General features: G+C 45.8%; 2 long non-coding RNA genes across 3 annotated transcripts; one reads left to right on the top strand and one right to left on the bottom strand.

The window, feature by feature from the left end:
* Positions 1-2,230: 2,230 nt before the first annotated feature.
* Positions 2,231-5,653, bottom strand: LOC126980735 (uncharacterized). The gene is made up of 2 exons (XR_007733482.1): positions 5,515-5,653; positions 2,231-3,502 (listed from the first exon to the last, which is right to left on the bottom strand). It is a non-coding gene; the product is annotated as an uncharacterized LOC126980735 (long non-coding RNA).
* A 7,586-nt stretch (positions 5,654-13,239) lies between these two features.
* LOC126980733 (uncharacterized) lies at positions 13,240-16,997 on the top strand. Of its 2 annotated transcripts, XR_007733481.1 has the most exons (4): positions 13,240-14,224; positions 15,551-15,760; positions 15,994-16,336; positions 16,521-16,996. It is a non-coding gene; the product is annotated as an uncharacterized LOC126980733 (long non-coding RNA). The 2 variants fall into 2 exon arrangements; XR_007733480.1 differs by having other exon boundaries at positions 13,872-14,224; positions 15,994-16,997.
* Positions 16,998-26,504: the final 9,507 nt, after the last annotated feature.

The raw sequence follows: 26,504 nt of genomic DNA on the forward strand, positions 1-26,504 counted from the left end.
GCAGCGGGAGGACCGAGATCTGAGACCAATTATGGAGTGGCTGAGTCGGTCGTCAACGCGACCTGGGTGGGAAGTAATCTCGAGACAAAGCCCAACCACCAAGAATTACTGGACTCAGTGGGACACTCTTCGGAAGGACAACGGGATGTTGCAGCGACGCTGGGTCTCTCATGATGGTCTTGACCACTACTGGTCCACGGTGCTACCTATGAAATCCCGGGAAGGCGTCTTGAAAGAAATGCACGACAGCATCACCAGCGGACACCTTGGGGTAAAGAAGACACTGAGTCGCCTGCGCCAAAGGTTCTACTGGGTTGGCATGAGGAAGGACGTGGAAGAATGGTGTCACGCGTGTGAGGTCTGCTGTGCAAAGAAGGGCCCCAAGAAGCGTCACCGTGCCCCATTGCAACTATACCAGGTTGGAGCCCCCATGGAACGGGTGGCAGTGGATATAGCAGGACCCTTGCCTCTGACGACGAACGGAAATAGGTACATCTGCGTCACAATGGATTACTTCACCAAGTGGCCGGAAGCCTACGCCATCCCTGACCAGGAAGCCACTACCATCGCTAAGGTATTGGTGGAGGAGTTCTTCTGTCGCTTCGGTGTGCCTAATGAGCTCCATTCCGACCAGGGAAGGAATTTTGAGTCAACAGTCCTTGCTGAGTGCTGCAAGCTTCTGGGTATCAAGAAGACCCGGACCACCCCTCTGCACCCACAGTCAGATGGAATGGTGGAGAGGTTTAATTGGACGTTGGGCCAGGAGTTGGCCAAGCAGTGCAACAATGATCAGTCTTCATGGGATCAGAAGCTGCCTGCGCTCCTCATGGCCTACAGGTCTGCCGCCCACTAGACTACGGGGTATTCGCCGGCAAAGCTGATGTTTGGACGTGAGCTGCGATTGCCGGTGGACCTACTGACAGGAAGGCCTCCTGGGGAAAGCTTCCAAGGGACGCCTCCAGTTTTGCCCGTCAGCTAGAGGAACGGCTGGAAGAGGTGCACCATCAAGTCCGTGGTGCCTTGAAGTTCTCCGGGGAGGCCATGAAGCGCGGTTACAATATGAGGGAAAGCCACGTTGACTTCAAGGAAGGAGACCAAGTCTGGCTTTACAACCCGCAGAGGAAGAAAGGACAGTCTCCGAAGTTACAGAGACCCTGGGAAGGCCCTTATACTGTGCTAGAACGCCTCTCCGACGTGACTTACCGAATCCGGAGAAAGGAAAGGACCAAGCCGAAAGTTGTCCACGTCAACCGGCTATGGAGGTACCACGGTTCGGGAAACTACACCTGGAACAACTACAGACACCCAGCAGCCGACGAAAACGCAAGGGACGTCCAGGACCGAGAGGAGGTCGACGACGAAATAGGCCTTCTGGAGATAACCTCCCGGCATCGGCAGATGTTCCAGGAACACCCCAAGAAGCGGACGATGACGAGGCGCACCAGGAGACAGACACGCAGGAGGAAGCAAACAGAAGACAGAGACAACGCAGGCGTCCACGGCGATACGACGATTATTATGTTTTTGATTAATTTTCTTATGTTTGTATATAGTTAAGTGTGTTATCGGGACGATCACAATTAAGAGGGGGGAATAGTGTTGTGCTAGAAGATTCCCCCGGGGTCTATGGGCCTCTGGAAGACTCTGGGAGGAGCGAGCAGGGGGGCGGGGAGCAAGACCCCGCTCAGGCCCCGCGGGGCCCGTTGCCAGGCGCCAGGCGGGAAGTGTTGCCAACTCGCACATATTTTTGCTACATGTTTTTGTATAATCGAATATATTCTGTAACGTTCTTGACTGTACTGTTCGGTATATATATAGGAGAAGAGGGCGAGAGGAGTCAGTCCCAGTCATAGTAAGCTAGTGGCCAGTGAAGAGTCAAGAGTGAATTGTACTACTAAGGAAGAATATTAAACTACAGAAGCTGTGCAAGGTGTTTACATATCTCCCTCCCACGGCGTCCTGTGACGGCGACACGGAACCCAAGTAATACGTCCGGCATAACACTTGAATGCAGTGTTGGGCGTAGCGGCACTACTAGTAGCGCCGCTACGTTGCAAAGCTACTTTTATAGTAGCTGTAGCGGTAGTGCCACTCTTTTTTAGAGAGAGTGGCAGGTAGCGGCGCCACATTGTTAGTTAGGGGTAGTAACTACTCGCTACTCGGGGTGGACCTGTTGGTGGTAGCGAGTGTTCTAAGTGCTAATCGGTTCACGGATAGAGAAAGTCATATCCGCCAGGGTAACTTTATTGGAGGACAATATAACAAGTCATTCAGACAAACACAACACAAAGAAAAGGTGTTTGTGTGGGTATGCGTTTGTGTGAATGTTGTTTGTGTAGGTTAACATTTAAGTGTTGATGTATGTGTATAACAATGTGTAACGGTGGACAACAGAAGGACACAGACGGACAGTGAAAGGTAAACGAGTACAAGAAAGCTAAACATTGAAGACACGACGCGGACAGAGACAAGTACTGACGATGAACATGACAACACAGAATTTTAAAGTCTTTCTCTGCAGTGCACCATTTTCTTATGTGTCACTGAGGGGAAGGAACACGCGATTCGAGCGGTGACTGCTACAGACCAACTACGTACGTGATGAAAACGCGAATGAAACTTGTACAGTCCAGTGGGCTGAGCCGCGGCCCGTCACTCATGTCAGTCACCTAACGCTCGCTCTAGTGAATCTGCGACTGGAGGTGTGGCTGGCTGCCTACCTGTGGACAGTAAGTGATTACTCACTCGTGGATATTCCTGATCACGGCTCAAGAAGCCTTGGAAACTGGTAAATACTGGATGAGTCAACTAGCAGAGCAGAGGTATGTGAGTGAATCTTCTAGCCTCATATACAGCAAGTGTAAAGTGACTTACTCAGTACTCTATCAAGGACGTGGAACGTAACAATATGTATAGAAGAGAATTATGTTTTTTTCAGTACTTATTGTTCACAAGTAGCGGTAGCGGCAGTAGTAGCGGTAGTGCACTATACATTTTGAAATGAGTAGCTGTAGCGGTAGTGACACTACTTTTAGCAAGTAGTGCGCACAACACTGCTTGAATGACTAACCTATCTATCATCCTACTACTTGGCTACACACACCCTGCACTGGTGTGTTGCTAAGTTACAGGTTTAGTTGCCATGTCTTCATTTTTATTTACTAATCCCATTACTTTACACGAGTATCAAACTACTTGTGGTAGCCTATTACATAGTACTTGTAAATTTCATTGAATATGCATAGAATAACAATAAATCCTATCTTTAGGTACGAGTCCCAGAACACTCAGCCTTCTCGGCGGAGTGGGAGAATCACCGCAGGGCTTTGGGGATGGATGGCAACCAGTGGTCCAGGAGAGCTGACAGTTATAGAAGAACGTCTTACAGCCCGCCAGTATGATGAAATACTGGTGGATGTAATGGTCCCAACAGCCCGGGCCATGCTCATCCCACCAGAGCAGCCCATTTATATTGCCATGGACAACGCTCCTATCCACAACTCTGCAGTGGTAAAGGAGTGGTTAAAAAAACATGAGGATGTGATCAGAATCCCCTGGCCGGCAAGATCCCCGGACTTAAATCCAATTGAAAACTTGGGGGCAACGATCACAAAAAGATGGGACACAAACATAATTAGAAATAAACCAAATTTGGTGAATCAAGCCAGAGATATTTGGGAAAGTTTTCGATCAACAAACTTTTGTAATAAATTAGTAAATTCTATGTCCAGGTGCCTTGAATATATAATTGAAAATAATGGGGGGGGCTACAAAATATTGAGAAGGATCACGTGTTGAGCTCGTGACCTCTCGTGTGTGTGTGTGTGTGTGTGTGTGTGTGTGTGTTACCTTGTATGACTGTGAGGTAAACAACGCCGCTCTCTCTGCCACTCTCCACGGCCAAATGCTTCATGTCCCGCACCTGCCACGCCTCATGGAACGACACGTTCGCTGACACCCTTCGCACCACCTCCATGGGCCAGTACCGCACCAACTCCTCCCCACAGCCGTGGGTGAGGAAAAAAAACGTCCCACTTCCTAGACGTGGCCCTGACGCGCTGCCGCCTGGGCCACACAAGACTCAGCGCTCACCTCCACTGCCTGCGCCTGGTGACCCTGGTCCTCGACCCTCACTGCCCTGGTCCAGGGCCGTCGAGGAGACCATTGAGCACCTCCTGCGCACTGTCCCATTGCCGTCTCGATCTAGAGAAGGCCTGACAGCTTGCTGGATTCTTTGGCGATGAGTCATTCAAGTAAGGTTGAGTGTGTCCCGCGCTCCCCAACTAAAATGTTATTTTTTGTGTGTTTTAATGGATATTTTTGTGTTAAATATATTTTTCTGTGATAAATAAAGTTTTTCCAACATCAATATCTTATAAACATCATCAAATTAGACATAAAAAAGAGGAAATAAATAAGATATAGTATAAGGAGAGGGAGAAATATTCACATAAAAAATCATAAAAATACATTGACAGTCGTAACAGAGTAGACTCCTATTATTTTGATTTGTCACCGTTTCTAAATATCTCTGACATTCAAAACACTGTCGTTACAATTACTGTATTCAACTAGTCGATCCTCCATCCCTATACTAGGCAACTCAGTCATCTACTATCTGGCAACTTTTTCTTGTTCTTCTTATTATTCTTTTGACCAGCAACGTTTTTGTATCGCTTCTTATGTTCTCCTCCTCTCGTTCCTCTTTTCTTCTTATTCACACACTTTCCTTTTGAGTATTATGTAACTTTCCTAAATGCAATAAAGTCACATATTTTCACTTATTCACTCATTTGTTCACGCATTTGTGCACTCTTCTTCTTGTTCTTCTTTTGACCTGTAAAGTTTTGTAGCGCTTCTTAGGTCCTCCTCAACACTACTATACTTCACACCATGCACTAGTCACTTCACAGTGCACACTTGTACATTTCACCCTGAACCTTGGTGTTTTTCTGTCCTTTTCTTCCCCTGACTTTGCTTTTCTATGCACTTTTGTTAATAGTTTCCACTATTACGAGGTTCTAGCAGCTGTAGTTGCCAGATACCAGGTGACTAAGTTGCCTAATATATAGGGATGGAGGATCGGCTTGTTGAATATAGTAATTATAACGACAGCGTTATGAATGTCAAAAAAAGATGTTTAGAAACGGTGACAAATCAATCTAATAGAAATACCCAGCTACGACTGTCAATGTATTTATATGATTTTTCATGTGAATATTTCTCCCTCGCCTTATACTATATATTATTTATTTCCTTTTTTATGTCTAATTTGATGATGTTTATAAGATATTAATGTTGGAGAACCTTTATTTATCACAGAAAAAAATATATTTAACACAAAAATATGCATTAAAATACACAAAAAATAACATTTTAGTTGGGGAGCGCGGGACACTCTCCACCATACTTGGATGACTCATAATTTGAGCTGTTAGGCCTTCTCTATAATCGAGACGGCGCTGACTATCCCCGCTTCCACTCCTAGCGAGTGCAGCTCCAACACCAACTCACCTTTGACCTGCCCACGCTGCTGGCGGCGACCTAGGCGTCCATTCCTCACGCCAAGAATCTGTCATCCGCCTCACCTGCGCCATCCTCAGGAAGACGGGGCAGCTGACGCGCCTGTGAAGCTCTCACAGGACGACACCAGGGCTCGTGTGAGCGATTAGATCGCCGCGGCCGGAAACAACAAGAACAAGAACTATGTGTGTGTGTGTGTGTGTGTGTGTGTGTGTGTGTGTGTGTGTGTGTGTGTGTGTGTGTGTGTGTTTACAGAAAAGGAGACAGTTCAAGGGCGTGAAAAAAATCAATAATGATAAAAAGGCCACTACTCACTGCTCCTGAATAGAATACAGAAGAGTGGCCAAAAAAAAGAGAGGTCAATTTCGGGAGGAGAGGTGTCCAGATACCCTTCTCTTGAAAGGGTTCAAGTCGTAGGCAGAAGGATATACAGATGAAGGAAGATTGTTCCAGAGTTTACCAGCGTGAGGGATGAAAGAGTGAAGATGCTGGTTAACTCTTGCATAAAGGGTTTGGACAGTATAGGGATGAGCTTAATTAGAAAGTCATGTGAGGCGAGGCCGCGGGGGGGGGGGCATGCAATTAGCAAGTTCAGTAGAGCAGTCAGCATAAGAATATCGATAGAGGATAAAGAGAAAGGCAACAACGCGACGGAATTTAAGAGGTAGAAGACTATCAGTAGGAGGAGGAGAGCTGATGAGACAATGAGCCTTAGACTCCACTCCGTCCAATAGAGCTGTGTGAGTGGAGCCCCCCCGCACGTGAGATGCATACTCTATACGAGGGCGGACAAGGCCCCTGTATTTGGATAGCAACTGTGCGGGGGAGAAGAACTGGCGGAGACGATGCAGAACGCCCAACCTCGAGGAAGCTGATTTAGTGAGAGAGGAGATGTGAAGTTTCCAGTTAAGATTTTGAATTAAGGATAGACCGAGGATGTTTAGTGTTGAAGAAGGTGACAGCTAAGTTTTGTCGAAGAATAGGGGATAGGTGTTTGGAAAATTGTGTCGAGTTGATAGGTGGAGAAATTGAGTTATTGAGGCATTGAAGGACACAAGGTTCCTTCTACCCCAATCGGAAATGATAGCAAGGTTAAGCGTTTTGCAGCCTCCAGTCTGAAGTCATGTACTTCCTGTTGGGGTGGTCTTCTATTGAAAGAAGTTGAATAATGCAGAGTGGAATCGTCGGCGTATGAGTGGACAGGACAGTTTGTTATGGGAAGATCATTGATGAATAACAGGAAGAGAGTGGGTGATATGATAGAGCCCTGTGGTACACCACTGTTAATAAGTTGAGGGGAAGAACAGTGACCGTCTACCACCGCAGAGATAGAACGGCCGGAAAAGAAACTGGAGATAAAGGAACAGAGAGAGGGATAGAATCCGAAAGAGGGCAGTCTAGAAAGCAAAGACTTGTGCCAGACTCTATAGAAGGCTTTCGATATGTCTACCGCAGCAGAGAAAGTTTCACCGAAACGGCTAAGAGAGGATGACCAGGAGTCTTAAGAGAGCAAGAAGATCGCCAGTAGAACGCCCATTGCGGAACCCATACTGGCGATCAGATAGAAGGTTAGAGGTGGAAAGGTGCTTTTGAATCTTCCGGTTAAGGATTGATTAAAAGCTTTAGATAGACAGGAAAGTAAAGCTATAGGGCGGTAGTCTGAGGGATTGGAACGGTCACCCTTCTTAGGCACAGGCTGAATGAAGGCGTACTTCCAGCAGGAAGGAAAGGTAGATGTTGATAGGCAGAGACGAAAAGAGTTTGACCAGGCGGGGTGTCAGCACGGAAGCACAGTTTTTAAGGACAATACGTAGGAAGCACTCCATCAGGTCCATAAGCCTTCTGAGAGTTGAGGCCAGAGAGGGCATAGAAAACATAATTATGAAGAATCTTAATAACAGGCATAAAGGAGTCAGAGGGGGGATGAGTAGGAGGAATATGCCCAGAATCGTTCAGGGTGGAGTTCTTACAGAAAGTTTGAGAGAAGAGTTCAGCCTTAGAGATAGATGAGACGGCGGTGCTGCCGTTAGTGTTAAGGAGAGGAGGGAAAGAGGAGGAAGTGAAATTGGGGGAGATATTATTGGCTAGGTCCCAGAAGTCACGGGAAGAATTAGAAAAAGAAAAGAGCTTTTAGTAAGTTGAAGAATAGATTTGGCACGGTTCCGGGCAGAAATATAAAGATCATGGTTAGCAGGAGTGTGAAGGCTCTGGTACCTTTTGTGAGCTGGCTCTCTATCTTTAATAGCACGAGAACAAGCATGATTAAACCAAGGCTTTTTAGCATGAGGAGTAGAGAAAGAACGTGAAATGTATGCCTCCATTCCAGAGACAATCACCTCTGTGATGCGCTGGGCACACACAGAGGGGTCTCTCTCCTGGAAGCAGTAATCATTCCACGGGAAATCGGAAAAGTACATCCTCAGGTCGTCCCACCGAGCTGAAGCAAAATACCAGAAACATCGCCTCTTCGGTGGGTCCAGAGGATGTACAGGAGCAGGATACAGAAATAAGGTTGTGATAGGAGGAGCCCAACGGAGAGGACAGTTTGATAGAGTAAGCAGAAAGGTTAGAGGTAAGGAAGAGGTCTAGTATGTTGGGCCGGTCTCCACGACGGTCGGGAATACGTGTAGGGTGCTGAACCAACTGATCTAGGTCGTTGAGGAGAGCAAAGTTGTAGGCTTGTTCACCAGGCTGGTCGGTGTAAGAGGATGAAAGCCAAAGCTGGTGGTGAACATTGAAATCTCCCAAAATGGAGATTTCAGCGAAGGGAGAGTGGGTCAAGATGTGCTCCACTTTAGATTTCAAGTAGTCAAAGAATTTTATAAAGTTAATAGAGTTAGGTGAGAAATAAATAGCACAGATGTATTTAGTAATAGAATGATTATGAAGTCTTAGCCAGATGGTGGAAAATTCAGAAGAGACAAGGTCGTGGGCACGAGAGCAAGTGATGTCGTTGCGCACGTAGGCGCAACATCCAGCTTTGGATTGAAATTGAGGGTAGAGATGGTAGGAGGGAACAGAGTAGAGATTGCTGTCAGTAGCCTCAGAAACCTGTGTTTCGGTGAGGTTTATAGGAGAAGAGATGGTGTTCCTCGCTTCCCATATATCCTCACCGGGAATAGCTTACGCCCGTTCGGTAGGAGTGTGTGTGTGTGTGTGTGTGTGTGTGTGTGTGTGTGTTATCCTGTCTGTGTGTGTGTGTGTGTGTTATCCTGTGTGTGTGTGTGTGTGTGTGTGTGTGTGTGTCTTATCCTGTGTGTGTGTGTGTGTGTGTGTGTGTGTGTGTGTGTGTGTGTGTCATGAACTCAGTGGAAAATTCCGTGGAACTCCTCATTCTAGTGGACGAGTCCATTATTCTTACTCAGTGTACAGCAAGACATGAGTGGGCGAAGCTTATTCAAATAATATTATCGCCTATTGCTGCCAATGCTGAAATATTCGTGGGATGCATGACCCACCATTACTTAGTGCATGGTGTTAGGTTATTAATAAATAATAACCCATAGCCGTTAGGACGTTAGTTTAAGTGTTACGCAGAGAAGAGATGTCAGTTGTGGCGCGTGTTGGCATCTTGACCGCGGGCCGGGGCGAGCTGGAGTGACCGTGGGTCGGCGGCCGCTCTTTCTATTTCTCTGCTCCGCCCAGACGTTCTTCTCTCTTCCCGGACCACGTTTGTTCGTGGCGGTCTTTCCTGCCCTGCCGTATCCACAAGCTGTGTACTGCAGGCAAGGGAAGCCCTGGGAGGTTACAGGACGACCCTGGGAAGTACGAGAGGCGGCGTGTGGCTGGATTCAGGATTTCTTTGTGGGCGGTAAGGACCACGTGAGCATCTGTAGGTAGCTTCAGGCGCACTCATCTGAAGCTAAGTATAGTTTCTTGCCCAGGATGTTTAAAGATAGTTAGCTAGGTAGTTGTGTGCATGGAATTAATTAATTAGTCCTCATTTCCAGCAAAGTTTTCCTTGTTGCGTTAAAAAAACTTAAGAGCAGGTTCATCTGGTCTTTCCTTATCCTATGAGGGTGTGATTGGTCAAAAATCTGGATCTGGACGAATAATGAGCAGGGCTCCCGTACAGGTGCATAACACGTTATAAACTACTACAATAAAATAAAATAAGATGTGGATTTTTTGTTATATACTCTATGAAGCAATTGTCGATGAATAAAAAATATAAATAGAAATGTTCACGGCATCTCATTCTGGACGATGATTGGCTGGCGTCTCGATAAGCTCCGCCCCTTCCTCGAGCCTAATTAAGCCCCGCCCCATCCTCGTTGTCTGCCCAAACCGACGACTTCACACACCTCACTCCCATCCTGTTTCCTGACCCCAACATTCATTTTTACAAAAAAATGAGACCACCATCATCTTCCTGAGAATACTCTGCTTCACACTAGCATAAAACTGTAACAATAATGTAAAATTACACATACGAAAATGAGAGTTAAATGAAGTAGGGAATACATATTTTCTTGCACTTATTTCCCTTCAACTCCTTAGTACTCAGCTGGTTTTCGTCGAATCACTTTTTTAAGTACAGATCCTAAATCTGCATGCTTTTCTGCTTCTGATGGTATGTGGTACGTTCCGAGGTAAAAATATGCATAGGGTCAAAATCGCCTTCGAACATAAGCCGGGCCGTGACGGCGTTCATTCCCATCGGCAAGGCCAAGGCTTGAGAAGAGCGGCGAGCCTGACTTGAGTAAACAAAAGCCGATGCGAATGAACGCCGTCATGACTCGGCTTATGTTCGGAGGCGATTTTGACCCTATGTATATTTTTACCTCGGGACATACCCTACACCATCAGAAGCAGAAAAGCATGCAGATTTACGATCTGTGCTTAAAAACGTGATGCGACGAAAACCAGCTGAGTACTAAGGAGTTGAAGGGAAATAAGTGCAAGAAAATATGTATTCCCTACTTCATTTAACTCAGATTTTCGTATGTGTAATTTTACACTATTGTTACAATTCTATGCTAGTGTGATGCAGAATTTTCTCAGGAAGATGATGATGGTCTCAGTTTTTCGTAAAAATGAATGTTGGGGTCAGGAAATAGGGTGCGAGTGAGGTGTGTGAAGTCGTCGGTTTGCGCAGACAACGAGGATGGGGCGGGGCGAAGCGTGAAGGCTATAGGAGTTGCCAACGAGTGATTTCCTCCCGCCTGTATGACGATACCTTCTCTATACTTACCTTGATAAATTCCCCCAGTGAGGACTCCCCCTCTGGCTGCCGACTTGAGAGGTGTCCTGATAACTCCTCGAACCTCCTCCTTATCAATTTCTGCAACATTCGCGGTCTCCGTTCTAATTTTCATTCTGTGGAACACCATCTCTCCTCCTCTAAACCTCATCTTCTCTTCCTCACCGAAACACAGGTTTCTGAGGCTACTGACAGCAACCTCTACTCTGTTCCCTCCTACTATTTCTATCCTAAATTTCAATCTAAAGCTGGATGTTGCGACTACGTGCGCAACGACATCACTTACTCTCGTGCCCACGACCTTGACTTCTGAATTTTCCACCATCTGGCTAAGACTTCATAGTCATTCTATTACTAAATAGATCTGTGCTGTTTATCTCTCGCCTAACTCTACTAACTATGTAAAATTCTTTGACTATTTGAATTCTAAAGTGGAGCACATCTTGACTCACTCTCCCTTTGCTGAAATCTGCATCTTGGGAGATTTCAATGTTCACCACCAGCTTTGGCTTTCATCCTCTTTCACTGACCAGCCTGGTGAACAAGCCTACAACTTTGCTCTCCTCAACGACCTAGAGCAGTTGGTTCAGCACCCTACTCGTAATCCCGACCGTCTTGGAGACAGGCCCAACCTTCTAGACCTCTTCCTTACCTCGAATCCTTCTGCTTACTCTGTCAAACACAAACACAAACAAAGGATCACAGCACCCTACTCATCAAATTCACCACTGACAAACTGTACCTACTGCGGCGGCTCAAGACCCTGGGGACTCCCGAGCGCGAGCTGTCGAATGTGTTCACCACATTCATACTCCCAAAACTCACCTACGCGTCTCCAGCTTGGTCCTCCTCCCTCAACCTCACACAACGCAGCCTCGTGTTCAGGAGGACGCGAGTTCAATCCCCGCCCGGTGCCACCAAGCTGGGATTTTTCAGCCGCCGCCGAGTGGCTTAAAACTACCCACATGCTGTCCAGAAGACCACCTATCAACCCGGACTCTAGATTCAAGGATCAAAGATGAGCTCTGGGAGGGCAGCATGAGCCAATGCAAGATGGCGCCACTATAAACACTCGCCTGCGCCAGAACGGGCTGGGCCGACCATCAGGACCTACCGGAAAGAAGCCTTGGACCGACCATCAGGATCCACCGGAAGAAGCCTACCGGCGCAATAGGCTGCAATGTAAAAAAAAAAAAAAAAAAAAAAAAAAAAAAAAAAATCAAGACGCCCTCGATTCCCTCACTTTCACCACCCTCCAAGAGCGATACGCGGCACTGCTGTAACGTTGTGCGACCAGCCCCCTGAACCATCCCAAACACCGCAGCCTTCTCCCGCCTGCAGTCTCCGTCCCCGGCAGTCAGTGAAGCACCCCAACAAACTGGCTCCAATACGAGCACGTACGGACCGCTATAAGAACAGTGTAGTGCCCGTGATGGTCAGTAGATCTAATATAATGTAAATTCCTTTCGCGAGCAGCACTTTATACTTGTAAATATTTTCACTGTCATTACATTTTCATTATTATTATTATTATTATTATTATTATTATTATTATTATTATTATTATTATTATTATTATTATTATTATTATTATTACTATTACTATTATTACTATTATATTATTATTATTATTATTATTATTATTATTATTATTATTATTTATATTATTAACATTCTTCGTAGTATTATCTTTTATCTACATGTATAAGTATTTAATCCACATATCATGTATATTTTCAGCCCTAGGACTTCTATTTTTCCCCAAATAAACCGTTTTATTATTATTACTATTATTATTATTATTATTATTATTATTATTATTATTATTATTATTATTATTATTATTATTATTATTATTATTATTATTATTATTATTATTATTATTATTATTATTATTATCATCATTATTATTACACACACACACACACACACACACACACACACACACACACACACACACACACACACACACACACACACACACACACACACAAAACGCGAGGCCCCCCCCCCCCCACACACACACACACACACACAAGTAAGTAAAGTGAGGGGAGTAGTGGAACAGCGATAGAAGGTGAAGTGGCAGGCTTTTTACTCACGGTCAGGCCTTGAAATGCCATTCACACACTGACCGTCTTCACTGTTAGTAAAGTTATATGGCATGCACAGGGCTTCATTTCTTTCTTGTCAGTGCACGCTCACACATGCATAAAAAATAAACGGATCTTTGTAGTGTTCATACATTAGTGACCCACAGCCGAGAGAAGAGGTAGGTGTCGGGTACGATTCCCGGGCAAAGTAGAGAAAGTGGGAGAGGATATATATATATATATATATATATATATATATATATATATATATATATATATATATATATATATATATATATATATATATATATATATAAATATATATATATATATATTTTTTTTTTTTCCCGCCTATGCGCCGGTATGCTTTCTTGAGGGGCGTTGGTGGTCGGTCTCAGCCCGTCATGACGCAGGTTTTATAGTGGTGCCCTCTTTTCTTGGCTCATGTTGCCCCCGGAGCTCGTTCTTGATTCACTTGGACGGTTTCCTCTAGAGTCCGGGTTGATGGTTGGTCTTCAGGCAGCATGTGGGTAGTCTTAGGCCACTCGGCGGTGACTGGATAATCCCAGGTGGTAGCTGCGGATTCGAACCCACGTCGTCTAGAACACGGTGAATGCGGGGCCCGCACGCTAACCATTCAGCCATTCCTATAATCCGTGCCCCGTCCATCAGTGAATGATTAATGGGTGTCAATCTGGAGTAGGGTTCTGCCTTGCAAATGGTTGTCGGTGTGAGGTTTCAGCCGAACCCATAGATCTGTTACCTGTGAGTTCGCTTTGCTGGGGAAGGCTTCCTCAACAGCAATAGATTTCCCCTATTTCAAGTAAATATATTAATTTTGAGATTTTTATGATTTTTAAAGGCGAAATTTAAAGTTTCGGGCGATAGTTCTCCAGATTTTCTCTTTCATATATCTAATTTATGATTAACCCGATGTACATGTGGGGAATGGTATGTATTGCAATTAAAATCAATTTGGGTGTGGTGGTGGCCGAAAGGTGAACGAGTGGACGTGGTGGTCCCTATTACCTTGGTTCAACTCCCACCAAAAACATTTGAATAATTTTAACCATCGTTGAGTGGCGAAAGAAAACTCAAATACTGTCAAGACCTTCAATTAATAGCGTCTTCCATTTAGTGTAACCCGTTTCTGGGTCGTGATCTGGCGGCGGATGCTCAAACGGTCGTATCTCAACATTTGGTCCTAAATCCGCCATTGTGGTTGCAAGTGCTGCCCCGTGCGATGTTCAAAAAACGTCGTAGACGCCATCTTGTGACGTCAGGTCGCCCCTCAACCTGACTGCTCGGAAGCGGGGCTAGATCCGACCAGTTTCCGTCCTAACCCGTCGCCATTAAAGGAGTGTTTCCGCCTCATCCACATCTCCACCTCTATACACAATATAAGGTACGTGTTTGCACTCCTACTTAGGTATAGCTTTACATTTAGGTGGCAAGAGTCACAGGAACAACGCCTTTTACGCATGATGTGTGGGTTAGTTGTGGAGATTTAAGTGTAGCCGATTTAGGCGGTGGCTTGGTTGGCATACATCGATATTTTTTAATCTCATGAAGCTCTTATAGCCTCCATACATGTGTACAGCTTTATTTCAACGTGGCAAGGTTCACAGGAACGTCTTTCACGCATGATGTGTGCATTAGTTGTGGAGATTTAGGTGTAGCCAATAAGGCTTTGGCTCGGGTGGCTTGGATTAATATTTCTTATCCCATGCACCTGTAATAGCCCTCATACATGTGTATAGCTTTATTTCAACGTGTCAGGGGTCACATAAAGGTCGCTCATGCATGGTTTGTGCATTAATTGTGGAGATTTAGGTGTAGCCAATAAGGCTTTGGCTCGGGTGGCTTGGATTAATATTTCTTATCCCATGCACCTGTAATAGCCTTCATACATGTGTATAGCTTTATTTCAAGGTGTCAGGGGTCACATAAATGTCGCTCATGCATGGTTTGTGCATTAGTTGTGGAGATTTAGGTGTAGCCAAGAAGGCTTTGGCTCGGGGAGCTGTACTCATATTTTTTAAACATGTTTCTTTCTTTATTATTATTGTTATTTGCTTTACGTCCACAATTTATTTTTAGATAACAGCATCATTGATATTTCTTTTCCCTTTAAGGGCCATTTAATTAGCTTACCGCAACATTGATATTTCTTTACCTTTTAAGGGCCATTTAATTAGGTTACAATTATGTGTCTTAAATAATTACCATATGTTCCAGTCCTCTCTAGTAATGTTTATTTTAGATAACAGCAACATTGATATTTCTTTTCCTTTTAAGGGCCATTTAATTAGCTTACAATTATGTGTCTTAAATAATTACTGTATGTTCCAGTCCTCTCTAGTAATGTTTATTTTAGATAACAGCAACATTGATATTTCTTTTCCTTTTAAGGGCCATTTAATTAGGTTACAATTATGTGTCTTAAATAATTACCATATGTTCCAGTCCTCTCTAGTAATGTTTATTTTAGATAACAGCAACATTGATATTTCTTTTCCTTTCAAGGGTCATTTAATTAGTTTACAATTATGTGTCTTAAATAATTACTGTATGTTCTAGTCCTCTCTAGTAATGTTTATTTTAGTTAACAGCAACATTGATATTTCTTTACCTTTTAAGGGCCATTTAATTAGGTTACAATTATGTGTCTTAAATAATTACCGTATGTTCTAGTCCTCTCTAGTAATGTAGTTATTTCTGTGTTTCACAGATGGAGCTTGTTGCGGCATACATTTTCAATCGCAGACTGTGCAGGGAAAGGAGATATCGGGACCCACTCGACCCACTACATGTCAGTGATGAACACCTGTTGCAGGTGTATAGATTTCCCCGTCAGGAAATCATCAGGCTCTGTGATGAGTTTCGCCCCCACCTGGAAAGGAGAACCAGGAGGGCACATGCACTCCCAACACACACCCAGGTTCTGGCTACACTAAGGTTTTTTGCGAGTGGCAGCTTTCAAGGTGTTATTGGAAACGGTGTTGGAAATGACCAATCAAGGGCCATTGATAAAATAACTCGGGTACTTTGTGAAAAGGCCAGTCATGAGATAAAGATGTCAACCACAGCAATAGATATTAATAGAATTTTTAAGATAGTTTTCATGCATTTCATAATGATAAATAATGCATTAATGAATTTTCAACTTCACAGGAGACACTGCGTATCCTCTGGAGCCATTCCTGATGACCCCAGTTGCACGCCCGACAACACCTGGGGAGGAGCGCTACAACAAGTCATCACAGGACAAGATGCGTTGTCGAACGGACCTTTGGGATCCTCAAGTCAAGGTGCAGGTGCCTACATAAGTCAGGAGGAAGTTTGCAGTATGACCCCAAGAAGACTATGAAGATTGCGACTTCTTGTATGCTCCTGCACAACTACTGAGTGGATCGCTGCAGAAGAAGTACCAGTTCAGCCTGTGAGAAACAACAGACTGATTCCTGGTCAAGTTGTCAGGCAGGAAATTATTAGAAACTTCTTTTCCTGAGTATAGGTAGGCATATATGTAGACCTTGCAGTTAGTAATAGATTACTTTCAAATGTGAATGTGCAGAACTCACAGTCGGAGGCATAAGAACAAAACAAGAAATCATAATGGCCACATGTTCGGCATTCTTGATCATAATTTATATGGCGAATATTATTAATATGTAATTAATATCAGCTTACACCTGCAGATTGCATATGGTGCACCGGTGGCCGAGTGGTCAGCGTGTGTACGTGGTGATCCAGAGGACTCGACTCCCACCGCAAGACGCTGAGAGTTTTCAACCATTGACAAGTGGCGGAGGGTTACCAACATGCTGCCCAGCAGATCTTCAGTCAACCCTAACTTCAGCGTCTTTGATCAAGAGGGGCACCACCTCCACACCACACATTCTTATCACCTAGTTTGATACCCTACTTGTCCATCTCACATGCCCCATGTATCTCAGCATTCTGCACTCTTGGCTCCATGTCATCCTCTCCAACTTGTTGGTTCGTATAGCATAACCGGCCTCACATACATAGAAGTGTTCAATATACCTAGGCTATAATATTATATTTAAGGACTCTTATACGAGGTATCGCCCCATACAGAGGTGTCGAAGTAAATCTGTCTGATGGTAGGCTGGCTGACTGCTGTCGGGACCCAAGCCAGCATGCCCTGGGGGTTGTGTGCGGGAGGAGGAAAGAGGGAAAAGGACAAATGGTGTGTGTGTCCTTATCAGGGGTAACCACGGTGGAGTGCAAACACTCAGTAGTTGTAGTCAAGGCTTAATTAAGTTGATGAGTGGTGTTAGACTGAATGAGCAGGTTTTTTACCACATGTTAGTGGGAACACTTGATAGGTTTTGTTTGTGTGTTGGTGCTACTTGTTTCTTGTGTTTACATGTTAGTTTATAATTAGACTGAGTTCTAAGTGTTATGAGCGACAATTTAGTCTTGTATGGCTGAATCCTGTCCCTTGACCCTTAATTCATCAATAGAATCTTTAAACAAATATATTTACCTTAAGTAATATTGTTAAAGTCATGCTACCCATATTATTTGGCAGATGATAACCCTGTGTGCGATAACGGTGCCTTATAAGACTTGGTAAATAAACTACTAATTTTACTCTCTGGTTTAAGTGATCAACAATTAATTCTACTTTGAGGTATAATTAACTAACATTATTAAGGAGTGCCCATGCCAGGCACGACATTAAGAATATTTTTCTGTTGACCAGCAGACTTACTATAGTAAAACCATTTCAAAATGTCTGTTGAGGCAGTGGCTTCTGCAGGTCCTTTCCTCCCTTCTGCTTTGCCACACAGTTCCAATTACCTATTTCCTCTGTTTCCTGTCCCCTCTTTCACAAACTGGGCACCTATAATGCACCCCTACTTGATTTACATTTCTCAGCCCTGAGCATCTCTTTGTGGCACCACTTAACACTCCCCGTGCACAGAGCAGAGTTAGTAGCCATTTCTCTTCCACACCAACTACCTTCCTGTATATATGATTTCTCAGTAATTACTTATTTGTTGTGCTGTATTAGCTGTTACGTTCTACATCAAGCTGTAATATCTACCCAAGCTGCAGGTTAATCCAATAAAAAAAAAAGTGAATGACTAAGTCATGTGTTATTATTCCCAAGCTCCATTGGCAATGGCGAGTACACATTATATAACTGAAGCATATTACACATTCATTGAACACAATTAAAACTAACTACCCTAATCAAATTAAATCTAACCTAACCTGATCTGACCTAATTGAACTAAATATAAGGTAACCTGGCCTTAATGCCTGCTCCCAAAATTAAATAAATGGAAATAAATATGATATCAATTTGCAAAATATACCTGAGGAACAAAAAGAGAAAGAATGACAAGAATTGAACTATGAAACAAGAATTGTTGGCTTCAAGATGACCTCAACTGACTAAGAATGACAATTAAGATCTACGCAATGTGACAGGTCAGAATTGAGTCTTGAAAATGATTTCTGATGATGAAGGATGACATGATCTACTGAATGACAACAATTGTCTGCTTTGAAAATTACCTCAGCTGAAATAATATTGCATGTATTTAACCTTTTTACATTCCTCTCGAACATCCTATTCCATTCGGTCACAACTGTTACCATAATCCCCTTTTCTCTCTTATATACATCACTCAAGTAGCATGTGCTCAATCATATCGTCACCCCCCCTTTCACCCATACATGAATGTCACACTTTTCTTCCCCCCATCAGGCACCCGTGCTCACACCTGCCTCTCCCTTGTCCATCGCCCTTGCCAGGCCGGCCCCCAGGACTTGCCTCTCCTGAGCACTGTCAAACCTCTTCCTTAGCTCCCTCATCTCACTCCTCAATGCACGTATTATGCATTCCTGAGCCTCTAACTTCCTCTCGTACCCACACACATAGCATACGTTGTTCATCTCTAACCCACACCTCTTTGCCGCGCCTGACAACTGCCCCACTTCTAAAATCTTGACCGTCGTTATTTCCTGCACGGCAACCTCCTCTCCGGCCAATACTCACTAGTCTTCCCCATCTTAGCTTGGCTGTACGGACTTGAGGAAATACTGACTCGCAGTAGTTTTCGTCTCTGGCGCCGTTTTTTTGCAATCACCTTCCTTGATCCTGATTGGCTGTCTTTTTTGTTTCACTGATTTCCATTGGTTGCATCCACCTCAGCTGGTGAGCTGCCCGCCCTCTACCGCCTCACTCGTGAACCATAGGGCTGACCCTTAGCACGCCGCGGCGACCGCGCTGTGCATCGCTGCGGAGGAGGATCCTAGCGGGGAGCAAACTTGCGACGCGACCCGTGACTTACAACCGTCTCCGGGGATAAGTTACCACCACCTTTGAGCATCCGGCGCCTGGCGTGTTCCATTTAGCGGAACCGATCAGCTGACGCCGCAGCCTGCACCCATTTGGGCAGATCACTTTCGACCCAAGACCCAGACCAGGACCAAGACTTTCGCCGCCGCCGCCATTTGCATGCCTTATTTCCCATATTTGGGTATTTTTTGCTACAACCACTGCATCCAGGTGGTGCCTGGTGATCCGAAATTGTAGGTACTGTATGCCAGTTACATATTTAGCCATAGATATGCGCCGAAAACCATGAATAATAAGTTAAAAGTGGTGCAGTGGGCGGGGCGTTGAAATTTTAATTTCGGGCCCAGCAAGAGGCCTGTAGTGGCTTTCAACGATAACAGTTGGATGAATAAATGTGTGGAGAGCCATATATGTATGGCGGGGCAAGGGTTTTGTGGCCGGGCGAGGGAGGGGAGGGAAACGCGACGGCTGTGTTTTATATAGAAGAGCACCCACCCGGATGTCACACTGGCCCTGTGCTCCCTCCCACCACAGGCTCAAGGGCCAATGCAACGGAGATGAGCACCGAGGCCACGCGCTGCTATAGCGTATGCCCCCAACTTTACCTTTACCTTAGTGACTGACGTGTTTATTGCCGATACATGTTGATTTACTATTCATCATTGCTATAACCATGGGTAGGCTGCTAGTTAATTTTCATAATCATTGGTAACCCCCATTTATGCATAATGTAAGGATGAATTGTTTGTTTCAGTGACTTTGTGTTATTTGGGTCACTGATATCACAAAAAAATACCAGTTAGGTTAGATTAGCAATGAGTGAAGCAGTAACAATTCAATATTATATTTAAATGGTAATCAATTGCTAATCTAGCAGCAGTAGATTGCTATCCATCAAGTAAGGTTCAGTTGCCTTAGATTTTAGTGCGGCGACTAGGCCTGATAAAGGAGCCTCCCATAACCCACTTGGCGAGTGGGGTACCTCTTTAGCTGACTCGGTAAGGAGTGGCTCTCCCGTCACGCTGGTCGCGGGTTCAAGATATTTTTGTTGCTGAGGTATAATTTGAAGGCATGAATAGTATTCCAATTGTTGTAGAAAGTATCCAATTTGGATTATCAGTATACAGTCATCTATCAAAGGTGGCATACGCTGGGGGACGCGTCGCCTTACCCACCCTACAATGCCAAGTCCGAGGGTCCCTCCGGACAAGTCTCCATGCAGGGCCCCCTTTCATCCTGAGTACCTCCTGGCAGGATTTATCAACTTGCTCAAGTCACAAACTCTGTAACTGTAAAGTTAACATGTACCCAGTTATGATAATCATTATTAATAGTTTCATATATTTTTTAATTTCGAGTCTCAACGTGTTCCATCAGTGTCCCCAATCACACCTGGGAACCCAGCAATGTCTTAAAATTCAGTTTCTTTCTTGATTAATTTGTGTAATAAGAAAAAAAAAATTTGTACCTGTTGTTATAGTAGGATATCAATGTATTATTATTATTTAATATCACCACGAATTAGGCATACAATTGTCAATGGAAAAACCCCACGACAGATAGATCACGCCACCTTATAGGAATGTCGTCCGTCAGTGTTTACCGTCTCAGTTTTGTATACTTAGCACTCCGATGGTGCGTGGAGGTCACCTTGACATACGTGACCAATTGTAACCATTATTTTCCAACCTGTAACTCGCCACTCCTTCACGAGAGTCCGACTGACACACAACGACAGTCGCTCTCGCTCCGTCGCTTCTTGTACATAAAGGCTACGAATATAATTCGCCTTAAGGAAGCTGAAGTCTTAATCAACACCCTTTAAACGCCCCCCGACAAGCCCGTTACATTTGGTTGGCAGCGGTCACCCCGCGCCTGTGCCTTCGCTACCTCGTTCTCCTCCAAGCCACGAGAACTCACCAACAAACTCCGGGGACAGGCGTACAAGGGAAGAAGGAGTCAACGCACCTGCCGTCCGCGGCAACGCACCAGCCGTCCGCGGCGTCTCACAAGTCGCCACCTACGTGCAACTCACAAGGCGCCAGCTACAAGCATCTCACAAGTCGCCACCTACGTGCAACTCACAAGGCGCCAGCTACAAGCATCTCACAAGTCGCCACCTACGTGCAACTCACAAGGCGCCAGCTACAAGCATCTCACAAGTCGCCACCTACGTGCAACTCACAAGGCGCCAGCTACAAGCATCTCACAAGTCGCCACCTACGTGCAACTCACAAGGCGCCAGCTACAAGCATCTCACAAGTCGCCACCTACGTGCAACTCACAAGGCGCCATCTACAAGCATCTCACAAGGCACCAGCTACGTGCATCTCACAAGTCGCCACCTACGTGCAACTCACCAGGCGCCGGCTACAAGCAACTCTACAGGCGTCCAGCCTCCCAGCCTCGAGCACACCAGCAGCAACTCTACAGGCGTCCAGCCTACAAGCCTACAGGCTACGGGCAACTCTACAGGCGTCCAGTCTACAAGCCTCGAGCACACCAGCTTCAAGCAACTCTACAGGCGTCCAGCCTACAAGCCTCGAGCACATCAGCTACAAGCAACTCTACAGGCGTCCAGCCTACAAGCCTCGAGCACACCAGCTTCAAGCAACTCTACAGGCGTCAAGCCTACAAGCCCCGAGCACACCCACAGGCCTACGCAGCCGATAGCGAGGGCCACAATCTACAAGCCGCTCCCCCGCTTCAAGCCAGCACTGCTACGTGCCCTGCAAGCCACTCCACGATACGGCAGAGGTATTCACACCTGCAACGAGGAGGCACGCCCCGCTGACCTTGGGACACCCCGCATGCCCCTCGCTCCACAGCTGGCGGCACCACCGCCGCTGCCGGGAGCATCGGCCCAAACCTCTTCCGGCAAACAGTCAGCAAGGGTACCCGCGGACATCTCCCGGTGACTGCAAGCTGTTCCCACTACCGTTTCTTGCAAGGCGTCTTCTCAAGAGGTTACACACCCAAGTCGTCTTGTCTGCCACCGCCGCCCATCTCTTACTATAACAAGGACGACGCGGCCATCATACGTCTGGCGGCAGTGTACCAGCTCCCAGCCGCGCACCGCGGCCGCTCATTTTGCTGGGTCAGCAGTTTTTCAACCTCCATTGCGAGTCCTCCGATGTCAGCCCATCCCTCACCTCTCACCGCCGCTGTGGCCGCGGCCGAGGTTTCCTGACGCGCCTACAACGACTGCACGTCACCCAGGGCATCACAGGCCGTCGCCCTCTCCACTACATCTGCTGATTAATCTTGGTATTTGTGGATATTCCATTCTTGTCCAAATTTGCCGACTCGGCTCATTTTCATTATTATCCGTGCAGAGGCACGATTTTTTTTTTTATTTCTGTGTTCCTAACACTGTTCTTCAGTCATAATTGTGAGAGTAACGTTCATTCGCATACGATATTGATTCTTTCTTATTGTTTGCTAGCGAGTCTATTGAGTATAGTGTGAGTTCCCTTATCAAAGTTAATCTTCCTCAGTGTGCCCGGCCTCCGTTTTCTTTTCACCGCTCGAGAGAAAACGTGAGCATCAATGGTATACTCACTTAACATACCACTTGTTTATATAGTTATTCTTTCAATATACCCATATCATTAGGGCATTCCATTATAACCTTTACTTCTATTATGTCTAAACAGGCACCTTGCTAGCCATTCTTTCTTGCCTTTTTAGGGTTTCAACGCAACCTATTCGTTCATACGCGTTCCGTTTATTGGTTCATATTTACAGCTATCAACATATGCTCCTATTTTGTAAATGATTTACACCATAGTATGACCAAAGACACTCTCGCTAAACTCGGCGACACCTTTAAACAGTTGGCTCGTCCTTCAAGTGAAGAGGGACTGGAACACGATACCACAACCGGTGAATTTACTAAGGTAATCTTCTGATCAGGCACTCATTATTTATCAATTACAGGCCGCAGAATTCGTTCACCCCCGGGTTCGTCTGCATACTTACAACCCACTCAAGGTTCAAGGACACCCTCACCAGCATCCCCTCGCACCAGCCGCAGTATTACAGGCTCAAAGTAAGGTCTCTCTCACCTGTAGTTTTTGCAAACAATCAGGACATTCTGAACATTCTTGCTTCGCGAAACGTAGGGAATCAACACATTCATGACAGGGCTCAGATAGGAGGTCAGGAGGTTACAGGGGCGGGCATCATTCATCACACAGGAACCCTAGGCCAAACCATCAGCGGAAGGCTGCCTTTTGCCATATCCACGGGAATTGTTTTCATGATTCAGACAGTTGTTCTGCAATACAAAAGGCCAAGGAGGAACAGAAGTACAAGTCCTCAGCGGACAGTAAACCACACTCCTCTTCTCAGATTAAAAAGAAATGACTTCGTGACAGCCCCGAGGCGTACATCCAAGTGTCCCTTAAGGAAAATACTAATTGGGAGCAACTTGACTCCGTCATTGCCGCTTTGGGACGGACAAGCATAATTGCCCTCCCTTGCAAGGTGGGCAACACTTCACTCACCTTAGCGGTTGACACAGGTGCCACAGTCAATGTCATATCCGACTCCGCTTACAGGTCACTGACACGACAAGCGAGTGGGGAAAATTGGCCGCTCCAAGAGAACGACCTGAATGTGGTAGGCGTGACGGGCACCACTTTGGGAATCCTTGGGCGAGTACCACTAACAGTCAGCTTACATGAAAAAGTATGTCCCTTTCGAGATTTCTTTTCTGTCTCTTGCAGGTTTGCTTTACCTGTGGATGGGATCTTAGGATTAAACGCCATGATAGACCTGCACATAACCATAAACCCTGAAAACAACGCGATCGTGTATCAAGGCCGACGCATACAGGGGATGGTCAATCCATCGCCTCTGTCAACTGTAATCTCACCCTCAGAGGTGGAAAATGACCAACCCACCACAGACTCAGGGGCTGCCACCGCCCAAGTGTCCCCTCTTACGGTCAAACCACACGAAACCATTGCAGACTTGTGGCGGACAGTAACGGCAGTCGTAGAAGGTCCTCATATAGTTCCGGATCGTGCTGCAAAACTTGTTAAAATCCGTTTGCCTAACGCCCCTCCGGCGGGCAGTGATGTGTGTATCGACGGAGTTCCTCACGTACACCGCGTGACGGTGGAGGTAACTCTTGCATCAGTCAAGGAGGGAGGTTTTGCAGAGGCATTGGTAATAAACACGTCTGGATCCCCTGTATCCTTAAAACACGGTGTTCGATTATGCCAGTGTCTAGTGTATGGGAGAAATGTCGCCCCGGAACCAGCTGAATACCCTTCAGCCCAAGTCTCAGGCATAACCTCGGCGTGTCAGGCTTCTCCCGAACAAGACACAGCTAATTTAGAGGCATTCCTAAAAGTTGCACACTATTCCGAAATTAAGCCAACCTTAGTCCAGCTTCTGGAGCATTATCGGGGGGCGCTTGCTCTACCAGGCGAGCCGCTTGGAGTTACGCAGTGTGCTGAACACCACAATACAACCCAATACAAATCCTGTATATATCAATGCGTACAAGCTCCCCCACAGTCAGAGGGAGGTGGTGCAACAACTTATCTCTGAAATGTTAGAACAAGGTGTCATCAAAGAATCGAATTCCCCGTGGAATTCGCCCTTGTTCCTGGTTCCAAAGAAAGACGGCTCTTATCGTCCTGTGATTGATTTCCGGCGTGTGAACACCGCGACCGTGGATGATCATTTTCCGCTTCCCGTTCTTAGAGATCTTCTGATGTGTCTCGGTAGAGGAAATAAAGTCTTTACGAGTCTTGATCTGGTCAGTGGCTACTGGCAACTGCCCATGGCCCCGAGTCACGTGAAATAACGGCTTTCAGCACGCCTCATGGCCACTATGAGTGGACGAGGATGCCGTTCGGGCTCAAAGGAGCTCCCTTGACTTTCCAAAGGACAATGAACAGTATTTTGGTGACTTGCTGGGCAACTCTGTCTATGTATTTAGACGACATCATCATAGCAAGTAAAGACGTGAATTCACAAATGTAAAAACTAAAAGCAGTCCTACAAAGACTTCAAGAGTTCTGAGTAAATCTCAAAATAACAAAATGTGAATTTTAAAGCCTCGGATCAAGTTCTTGGGGCATGTCGTGGACGAATTCGGCATCCATACAGTGGACGACAAAATAAAGGCTATTGCCGAGTTCCCTCAGCCAACGTCTGCGGACAAGGTACGGTCTTTCTTGGGTGTCGCAGGTTATTACAGGCCTTTCATTAAGGACTTCGCAGCTCGCGCGGGTCCCCTAACCCATCTTTTAAAGAAAGACGTACCATTTCAGTGGCTCCCAGCTCAACAAACGAGTTTTGAGGATTTAAAGAAAGCGCTTACACGGGCTCCGGTCCTTGTCTTTCCGGATTTCAAGGACCCCTTTCAGCTTTGTACCGACGCTTCGGCTAGTGGAGTAGGAGCCGCGCTGATGCAAACAGATATGTCCGGCAAAAGCATGTGATAGCGTTCGCCAGTCGAGTACTTACAGCTCCGGAAAGAACTATTCTGTTACCCACCTAGAGGCTCTTGCCATTGTGTGGGCTCTGAAGCATTTTCGTGACATTGTGATGGGGTACAAAATTGTGGTGTTTACGGACCACGCGGCCATAACTGATCTTTTCAAGGAAAACCTACACGGTCGTCTGGCAAGATGGTTCTTAACGATCCAAGCATACAATCCGGAGATAAAATACATCACCGGGAAAACAAATGTGGTCGCAGATGCCTTATCTCGGAATGTTCCGATAGGCGCGATTACCACCCAGAGGTCATCCACAACTTCACTTCACCTGAGCTACACACTGCTCTGCGTGACAACGCTGTTTGGAAGAGGTTAATTTATGCCATCGTTTCGTTAGACGAATCAAACCTTCCTGAATTGCCAGTTACCTTTTCACAATTCTTCCTATCAGAGGACAACCTCCTTTGTAGGTCATGGCCAACCAAACCGGTACCTATAGACCAACTGGTCATCCCAGACATATACGTCCCCGTGACGCTTAAGCTGGTCCATAACACACCCATTGCGGGTCACCCAGGAAGAGACAAGACGCTATCTGTCACCAGACGAAAATTCTACTGGCCCACATTACGGGTTGATGTAGAAAACATGTCGCACATTGCGTCGTTTGTGCTAAGCACAAGGGGTCCGTCAAAGGGCCAGCACCTATGTTGCAATACCCAGTACCAGAGGCGCCATGGGATGTTGTTAATATAGACTTACTACAGCTACCCCAGAGCCAACATGGCTCGCGCTACTTATTGGTGTGCGTCGACCAGTTCTCTAGGTTTCTAGTTCTAGCGCCTCTCAAGGACAAGACAGCCACACGCGTGGCCCATGCC

The sequence above is a fragment of the Eriocheir sinensis genome, chromosome 45 (assembly GCF_024679095.1).
Source record: "Eriocheir sinensis breed Jianghai 21 chromosome 45, ASM2467909v1, whole genome shotgun sequence".
In the NCBI taxonomy this organism is placed as follows: domain Eukaryota; kingdom Metazoa; phylum Arthropoda; class Malacostraca; order Decapoda; family Varunidae; genus Eriocheir; species Eriocheir sinensis.